Raw genomic sequence first — 10,344 nt, 5'->3', positions numbered from 1 at the left:
GAAGGCAATAACCACTGAAAAAAGAGATTAAATTAATTGAGAATCTTAACTTGTAAACAACCACATAGGACCACACTATATTGTAGGAGAGAGACTCACCTGTTGCTGCCAAGACACAGCTAGAATCTTGAGAATCCTTGTTAAAAAAAACAACCTTCATATTAAACAACTAAGATTCATCATTAAGGTAAAGCATCCTTCTCAGAGATAATCAGTGATTCTTTCTTAATAGTTTAATGCACGCAATCTTCTCAGAGATAAATTATGTCCAAAAAGATCAGCTAGGTACACTTGCACTTTGACACGAATTAATAATTTGATTCCTTACTATTGTCCAACCTGATTAGTGTTTATTACTTGGCATGTGTCCACAATTTAATTTTTTACTATTTTCCTTAATTTGATATCATCTGAACCTTATAATAATTATTTTCAACAAGAAAGAAGATTTACCACCCATGTCCAGAATCAGATATTGACCCACAAAAAAGAAGGCTTACCGCCCAACTATGCAATCTAATAATATCCACTATCTAGCTTGTTCATATTCATATAGTTCTCATGCATGTTCAATATTCTCCCATATATGATGAGTACAATAATTCAAACTACATGTCATAATCATGCGATCGAAAAAATCAAGATCTTTGTTTGCACAACATGGAATTATTGTATAATAAGACACCTGAAAGAACAGAAAATGATTAAGCAACATATGTTGGCATCAGTCACATCATATGGTAATGCTCAAATACTCAGCATTAAATCCATAAAACCACCACATTTTAAAGCAGTAAACTTATGTTTACAGAGTGCTATTACAACTTGCTAAGTTGTTAGTAACGGGGCCAGCAACAGCATACCTTTTCTATATTGTCCATCATTATTCCTTTAACCTCAATTTTATGAGCTTTCAGCTTTGAAAGTTTGCTCATTTCCTCTGGATGATTTATGCAATACTCCATATGCTCCTTCAGCCTTGGACTGTAAAAAGCAGTCACATGTTAAAGTATGACCAAACAACTACAACTAAACTAACAAACTGTAAAATCCCACTATTTCTAGTTGCAAATGTTTTTAACTGAAAATTCCAATCAACCCTGTGAAGATCATCTCATGTTATACCAAGGGCAAAGAAATTGATAAACTGGAAGCTTAAGTGCAACAATGTGTACATACCCAAATTTACTATCAGGACTTAATATATTCTGATTTCTAGTAAAATTTAATTTGATGGCAGGACATAACTACTTTTCAAATGATTCTGTATAGTTTATCAGGAAAATTGATATATATCTATGTGTGTGTATCACAAAATGTGTGTAACATTTGGCTACATAATGTGAATTTGGCCCAAGTGCTTAAACTAAAAAAGTTAGCAAATTCTAATTAGATGACTTGTACATCTTATAAGCAAGATTGCATCGTTGGGAAATCCTAAAAATTCCAAATCATAGACTAAATCTCCATGAACTCTAATAGAAACACAAGTCTGGATATTTAATGGCAACATACCACAGCAATGATAATAACAAGATCATTCCAATGAGATTCTGGGGCAAGGGGAACTGCAATGCTATCACTTCCGCTAGCATCCTGAAAAATAGCACTATCAAGTCATCAACTGATAAAATTTGAACATACCATCAACTGAAACATCCTGACTTATCATTTTTAACTTACATCACCCATCGCCCATTTAACAAAACCACCATACAGACTACGGCACGCGCTACCTGATCCCTGCCTATACAACAATATTATTAAAACTGCAGCAACTATATATAAGAAAATTCAAGATGGTGTCTTCGACGTGTCAAATGAGGTACGATTATAGCATTATCTTCTCAGGATGCAAATCAAAATATTGATGAAGGGAATATTCTGAAATTACTAATCTCTGCCATGTTTGTACTTGGCCTATAGAAAAATGGAATTCTAATTTGTTTTTTTTTGTTTTTGGTTTTCTAGACTTGAGATTTGTTATAAAGCCCTTACTTGCTCGAGCAAGAAAGGTTCCTATAACAACTGTTCGTTCTTATCCTTTTCTTTTATTTCTACTGGTTGGCATATGCCATAGTCATTGTAAAGCATATTGCTTTAAATTAAAACATTGATGCTTCAATGATGAAACAAGGTATCGAAAGCGAACTATACCAGCGAAGAGCTCGATAGAGGGATAAAAATATTTATGTAACTGAACTCACATGGAATGACAATGTTTATTTTGTGGAGTCTTTCTGTTCCAACTTCTATACAAATAGATCCTGAATTCTTTCCACTTTTGCAGTCGTATGGAATCAAAGTTGGATATGGAGGAATTCCTAGGCAATCAGGTGGAAGGGATGGATCATCATCTCAAGCGAATGGCTGTTGTAGTTGATGGAGTCGACGAATCAACGGAGAAACCAGTAAGCATGAGGAGAAGAAACCCTAAGAGATGGAGCAACCCGCGAGAGGGCAAAGATGGAAGAGAGAGGAGAAGAGAAGGGGAAAGAGGATATGGATGTGGTCGTTTGGGAAAGCGGGACATTCCGCAGACCTCACAAGGGAGTTGTGTGTTGATCCTGATCAGGAGAGGAAGGGGTGTCGATCTAGGAAGGGGAAGGACGGCGCGATATAGGTTTAGGTTTGGAGGGAAGAGTAAAGTGTTGTAAATTTTGGCTAAGTATTGGTGGAAAAATTAAATTATTTTATTTATCATAGACACCGAGTTTTAAAAACCGCTGTTAAAATCGGTGTCTATTAACGAAATAAAAGGCGCTCATAGACATCGGCTAAAAAACCGATGTCTATGAGCGAAAATCTGTGCTCATAGACATCAATTTTTGGAAAAACTGGTGTAAAATACTCAAAGACATCGGTTTTTGCTTAAAACCGTTGTTGTTCCACCGATGTCTATGAGAGTTTTTCTTGTAGTGCATGGTGACTTCATGTCCAAGGACTGATAGTCATACTAATAGTCACATGAGAAAGTATATGACACTCATATAACGATCCATGATACTTTCTCATGGCGGGTCATTCAGTATACATTTTCCAATGCATACACATGTGTCAACTTGATATCTCTATATCCATGACTTATGAGATCAAGTCATCGAGTTGACCTACATGCTAGTCTCGTCGCATTAACATTGTCCCTGAATGTTAATACTTGACTAGGAATGATTAAGAGTAGTGTTTTCTATATCATCTCACTATCGATTCAACCAATCGATTGATATAGATAAGAACCTTCTACTCAAGGACGCTATTATACTTAGTTATTTGGCACAAATACAAGTATAATAACTATAAAGAAATGCCTTTATAAGTATATAGGAATATGATATATCGAGTCCATACAACAATCATCATATGATTGGCTCTAGGGCTCTAACTAACAATTAGTAGTCATAGATAAATCAAATAAAATGTTATCTTTTCCATCCATCAAAGAGAGATTAACATCGATTACTACAACTTTGGTGGTGCCAAAGAAAGATTTTCCTAGATCCCTGAGATTTGGAAGTAATTGAATTAAAGCCTTGCATTCCTTTATCAAAGTCTCAATTTCATATTCTTCAAGTTCCTCTTCATGTTGTGTATGGATAGTCGTACCATCTTTGGTTCTTGTGTCATCTTCATCTTCCTTATTCACCTTAGGCTCCTCCAAAGCTTCATCAATTCTCATAGTAATAGCGTCAAAATATTCAAAATGATCAATCTCAGGTTGACTTGAAAATATGTTTGGAGCCTTTGGAGAGGAACTATCATCCTACAAAAAATGAGTTTCCAACTCGAAATGATTAAGGTATCAAAGTTACCTATAAATTGTTTGATTACGTCCATAATAGCTTGATGTTGTTGTCTATTCTATGTGAATTTTTGTCTAAACTCCTGACTCCACTTAGTTTTAGTTGAAATGAAATTTTCTAACATGATTTCTATATTGGATTTTGGTGCTTGATAGAATTCTAGTGGTGGTCCATAGTTGTCTTCCCCAACTTGATCATAATTGTATCTGTAAGAAAATTTTTGAGGGTTCTTCCAATCAGAATTATAAGTGTACAAATTGGATCATCTTGTAACCACTGGTTGTAGTTGGGGATGCCTTCCCATTATATCGCATATATGCCATATGAAAATCTAAATATTATACAGGAATTATTATGTGTATGATATGTTGCACCACAAAGCTTACAATAAATGTTAGAAGAGTTCACTGAATCAAATTGATTAAACCATTAAGTTGGAGCATTCATCTTTGATATCAGAAATTTGTTTACCTAAAAAAAAAGGAAGAAGGGGGGATCAAAGAGCACGGTAAAAGATAAAAAAAAAAAATAGAAGCAAAAGAAAAAGGAAATAGCAGAAAAAAGAAATAAAAGAAAAAGGAAAAAATCAGTAAAAGATGAAAAGGAAAAAATCTAGATTAATCAAATTGCAATACAATCAATATTGATTTGAAACAATCCTCGACAATGATATCAAAAACTTAATGTGTGCAAACCGTAAGTGTACGATTATCATCAAGTAATAAAATATCATTCACAAAGACTATTAAATCGAGTAGCAATTCAAATTGTGAAGTGGATTATCTAAATCATTCGAAATGAGAAAGTCATTTGAGAAAGAAAATGAATTTAAAAAAACAAGAATAATTTATGGGGAAAACTGATTTGAGGAAGCAATTTTTGAATTTTGGTTTCACCATGACGGTTATTGACACTCTAATTATTTTTCACTCTTTTACCTCTGTGTTTGATAGTATGGAGGTGGTTTATCCTGAGATACTCAATATCTCCTTTCAAATAATACCGAGGTATTTACCCAAACGCAGTGCTTACTTTCAAGGTAACCTTACTCGAGTGATCGTTTTCTCAAAGAGGCTCCTCTCACGATTCCCTATGGTACCCTAGGTGTTATCTTATACTTAGTGGCATCGAATCAGGGTAGACCTATTAAGCTGGATGATAGCTAATAGTGGCCTCGTGAGATTTTAAACTACTTTCATGAACAATTTCTCAAGTCTCAAACTTTAGAGGCCAGAGAATTGAGTTCATCTTTCGATCCTTTCCCACATCCTGTGGGATATGAAATGCATGCTAGTGGCATAGTCATGTATGCATACTAAAGTAAAATCATAAATCAAACATGTTATGAGATAAAAAAAAATTAAATTAAACAAAACAAGTGTCAACGATTATATCGGGCTACTTTCTTATTCTAGAATTAAGAGATTACTCTATGGAGATGGAGGTACAAGCAAACGACATGAAGAAAAATATTTAACAACTCAAATTAAAGAGAAAAGAGAAGAAAGACGACTTAGTTGTCCGTGGTTGTCTTCGACTTGATCTCTAAGCTCCTTGGTGGAAGGAATCTCGATAGCTCTTTGAAAATGACTCTCCGATAGGTTCCTTGTCACGGGAAAATCCTTGATAGAGAAGGGGAGAACCCCTTGATCTCAAATGCATTCAATATATGTCTCCCATAGTCCTTTTATAGTCTCTAAATATATTAAGAATTAACAAATCTTCCTAAAAAATTAAGAAACTTTCATAAAATACCAAATTTCCTAAAATAATATAAAAAACTATGTATTAAGCATACACATCAATTACATGCACCAATGTATGGATATATATCCTATCTTTAGGTCTCTATCAAATGCGTAATGATCATTGTGACCCAGTGTAATCCCATGTAAATTAATCATTACATGAACTTTGGCTCACAATATTTTTTAAAAAGGTATTATCACTCCATTTTTTATTTTTTTATTATTATTTTTTTGCAATATATGCTACAATGGAGTGTGTTTCTCATTAGTCATCACTTGTTATGAAATTTTGCTAGCAATTCAAGTACTAGTGTAATTTTTATGGTCTCTACCATTTCTTAAAAAATTTGAGCAAATATATTATCAAACACATTAATTCAAAATTTTCTGAATCATCTAGCAATAATGTCTTAACTTTATAAGCAAATTTCATTTTGTATCTTCTGATATTATGCATTGTCTCAAATCATATTATGCATCATCTCAAAACCTTTAGATATCATATAATCCTCTAACACTTTTCTAGAACTTTTTTCCATTCAGGGCATGTATTCAATTAACTCAAGAAGGAAACTCCTAAAACAATGATTAAAAAAGATACTAACAAGACCTTAAAACATAATATGAAAAATCAAATGTCAGGAAAAAAAATAACACACGTACATTAAACATAATTGAAGAAGACTCCTAGCATATCTAATATAACATTATTTAGACGAGTATAACTATACATTTGATTCGATATCATAGGATGAGAAATTGTTTTAATATTATATAAAAAAGGGATCATATTAATAATGGCAATAAATGGTGCATTTTTCATTGTATTTTTCATTTTTTTTACCTAAAATAAATTATTGTTAGATTTTATCGGCAATTTACCAAAACACATAGGTGGTTTTGTGTTTTCTCCATTTCAGTACTTAGTTTTGGAATTGTCCAAATAATGTAGCTTCATTGAGTTCATTTCCCATTTAACCTCCTCCCTCTTTGCTTCCTAGCCTTTGCTTCATTCTCCTCTCTCTATCTCCTCCCTCTTTGCTTCCTAGCCTTTCTGCTCTTGAGCACCACACCCGCCATAGAAGGTCATCTCAAGTTCCGTGACTCAGAGATCTTGATGGGCCTCAACGTTGGAGAGGACTATTGGAAACCCTCGCAAGAGCATGACTCTAGCAATGGAGCCATCGTGCTCGATTACTTCGTGTTAGATTTACACGAGGATCATAGTAAAGGAACCTCCTTTGATGGAAATGGCTATAATGAGGAGACGGTTGAGACGATGACAATGGACAATTTGAAAAACCCTGGTTGGGTCGACCCAGACACAAAGTGGAAGGACGTGGTTTTCCATATGCGAGTACTAATTCAGATGGTTAAGAGTTCGACGACCTAGAGGAGAAGAAAAGATCACGTCTTGGTAGCCAAAAGGACGAGCTTCGTGATGCTAAACTGCTGAAAATTGTTGAAAAGATACATGAAAATAAGGAGGGTGAAGAAGTAGTGGGTACTATGAAAATAGGAATCGAGAAGCCCGAGGAAGAAGGGTGTGAAGAACATGTAAAGATTGAGGACATTTGCAGAGTGATTTGATTAAAAGACAAGAGAAGAAAGTGATGGCTTGATGAAATCTCATGTTTGATCTTTAAAAGTTTTATGCTTTGCAACTTATTATCTATCAATTATTTTTTTATTTGAAGTTATTCCATTGTTATTATGTTATTACTAGAGTTCATTACTAAACAAATGTTAGGTAGAATGTCAAGGACTCTCTTTTAATACTTGTTCCTCTTCGTAGAAGTCACTCCAATCTCAGTTGAAAACCTAAGTAGTGCGTCTGAACGAAGCCTTCTATGTTGTGAGACACCTTTTGATTCTAAAATCTCAACTATTTGTTGGTGGATTGACCTTATGGTCAGTTCTAACCCTTTAGTGAGATGTTTCACGGCTTTGCCCAAGGAGAGTTGGCTCTAAGAAAGCATGAGATGATTTTTCCTATTAGTTATAGAGCTCATCTAGACACCCTTAGTAGTTACCTTTCAAGGAAGCTCTGAGTCCCTAATTATTCCTGAAAACTTATTTTCTTTGTCACTAGGTTTCATACTTGTGCAATGATTATCTTCCTTGTATTGTTTAGTCTTATTATCGATTTATTCTGTGTTTGAGATCAGTAATGGATGTTTTGTACCTTTTTATATGTTTATTGAAAGAAGATTGGTTGCTTATCTTTCGAGCAGTTTGTTTATTTATCTTAAGGAGCTCACAGAGAATGATGAAGATTATTGATTGAAAAGTTAAATTACAGAGTAGATTATCTTAAGATATTATATACAGTTTCAATATAACATATCGAAAATAATAAACATAAATAGGGTCATTAAGATAAATCAACAACACTTGTGTTGCTGATTTTCAAAAATCAAAAACAAGGAAAATCATCAACACTATGTTGCTGATTTCTGAAAATCAATAGTAATATGGTGTTGCTAATTTCTGAAAATTAGCAACACCTATATTGCTAGTTTCTGAAAATCATCCCCATGTTGTTGATTTTCAGAAATTAAAAGTTATGATTTCTTAAAATTTAAGTTAACAACACGTTATTGTTAGTTTTTTAAAATCAGCAAGACTATATGCTGGTTTTCAAAAATTAGTAACACAATACTGATTTTCAAAAATTAACAACACAGTGTTACTGACTTAAATTTTAAGTGACTATAACTTTTGACTGAGATCAAACTATAGGATACACAATATATCAAATCAAAGATCGACAATAAAAGTTATGGTCTTTTGAAGATCAGTAGTAAAATTAGTAATACAATATATTATTTTGCTAATTTTTCAAAATCAACAACAATGTGTTGCTAACTTAAACTTTGAGAGATCATAACTTTTGAGTCGGATTAAACCATGAGACACTCATTATATCAAATTAAAGATCTCAGAACGAGCTTCAATTTAATATATTGTGCATCTCATGATTTAATCTCAGTCAAAAGTTATGGTCTTTTGAAGATCAGTAATAAAATCAGAAACACAATGTTGTGTTATTGATTTTACTACTGATCTTTAAAAAATCATAACTTTTAATTTGGATTAAACCATGAGACGCACAATATATTAAATTGGAGATCTTTAATTTGATATATTATGCATCTTATAATTCAATCTCAGTCAAAAGTCATGATCTTTCAAAGTTTAATTCAGTAACAATATTGTAGCCGGTCTTTTAAAGATCAACAACACGTTGTAGCAACTATGATTTCTAATCTTCAACATACCAACTATAACGTGTTGTTGATCTTCCAAAGACTCGCAACAACTTTAGTGCTGAATTAAATTTTGAGACATTATAACTTTTAGCTGATATTGGATCATGATACACATAATATATTAAATCGAAGCTCTCTGAACGGACTTTGATTTGATATATTATATGTCCCATGGTTTAATTCCAGTCAAAAGTTATGATTTTTTAAAAATCAACAACACAATGTATTGTGTTGCTTATTTTTCAGCAGCATAAAATCATCAACAATGTGTGTTGGCTTAAATTTTGATAGACCATAACTTTTTGACTTTCATTGAACCATGAGACCAACAATAAATCAAATCAAAGATCTCAAAATGATCTTTGATATGATATATTGTGCGTCCCATGGTTTAATTCTAGTCAAAAGTTATAGTCTCTTAAAGTTTAAGTCAGCAGCATAGTTTGCTGATTTCCATAAATAGTGTTGTGTTGTTAATTTTTGAAAATCAACAATATAGTTTTGTTGGTTTCTTAAAATCAGTAATAATGTGTTACTGACTTAAATTTTGAGAAATCATAACTTTCAATTTCTAGAAATCAACAACATGAGGCTGATTTTTAGAAACTAACAACGTAAGTGTTGCTAATTTTCTGAAGTCGACAACAATATATTGATGCTAATTTTCATAAATCAGCAACACAGTGTTGTTAATTTTTCTTGTTGTTGATTTTTGGAAACCAACAACATAAGTGTTGTTGGTTTATTTTTATGACCCTATTTGTGTTTATTATTTTTAATATGTTACATTGAAACTGTATATAATATCTGAAGATAATCTAGTCTATGATTTAACTTTTCAATCAATAACCTTCAACATTCTCTATAAACTCTTTAAGATAAACAAACAAACTGTTTGAAAGATAATACAGCTAATCTCCTTTTGGTAAACAAATAAAAAGGCACAAAACATCCATTACTAATCTCAAACATAGACCAACATCAATGATAAAACTAAACAATACAAGAAAGACAACCATTGCACAAGCATAAAACCGAGTGGCAAAGAAAATGAATTTCTAGGAGCAAGTAGGGACTCATAGCTTCCGTGAAAAAGTAACTGCTCAGGGTGTCTGGATGAGCTCCACAACTAATAGAAAAAAAATTCATCTCATGCCTTGTTGGACCCAACTCTCCTAAGGTGAAGTTGCGAAATGTCTTACTAAAAGGGGGCAATCCACCAGCAGGCAGTTGAGATTTTAGAATCAAAAGGCATCTCACGACCAAGAAGGTTTCGTTGAGATGCACTGCTTGGGTTTTCAACTGAGATTGGAGTGACTTCTATAGAGAGGAATAAGTATTAAAAGAGAGTCCTTGACATTCTACCTAATATTTATTCAGCAATGAACTCTGATAGTAGCATAATAATAATGGAATAACTTCAAAAGAAAGAGCAATTGATAGATAATAAGTTGCATAGCACAAGCTTTTAGAAGCTCAAACGGGAGCTTCCACCAAGCCATCACTTTCTTCTCTCGTCCTTTA

At 33.0% G+C, this 10,344-nt stretch overlaps 1 long non-coding RNA gene across 1 annotated transcript; it reads right to left on the bottom strand.

The window, feature by feature from the left end:
• Positions 1-1,513: 1,513 nt before the first annotated feature.
• On the bottom strand, positions 1,514-1,749 carry LOC122025572. Its single transcript, XR_006123761.1, has 2 exons — positions 1,684-1,749; positions 1,514-1,596 (listed from the first exon to the last, which is right to left on the bottom strand). It is a non-coding gene; the product is annotated as an uncharacterized LOC122025572 (long non-coding RNA).
• Between the last annotated feature and the right edge of the window lie 8,595 nt (positions 1,750-10,344).

The sequence above is a fragment of the Zingiber officinale genome, chromosome 9B (assembly GCF_018446385.1).
Source record: "Zingiber officinale cultivar Zhangliang chromosome 9B, Zo_v1.1, whole genome shotgun sequence".
Lineage (NCBI taxonomy): Eukaryota > Viridiplantae > Streptophyta > Magnoliopsida > Zingiberales > Zingiberaceae > Zingiber > Zingiber officinale.
Note: the sequence above shows the minus strand (reverse complement) of the source record. Positions and strands in the feature narration are given on the sequence as shown.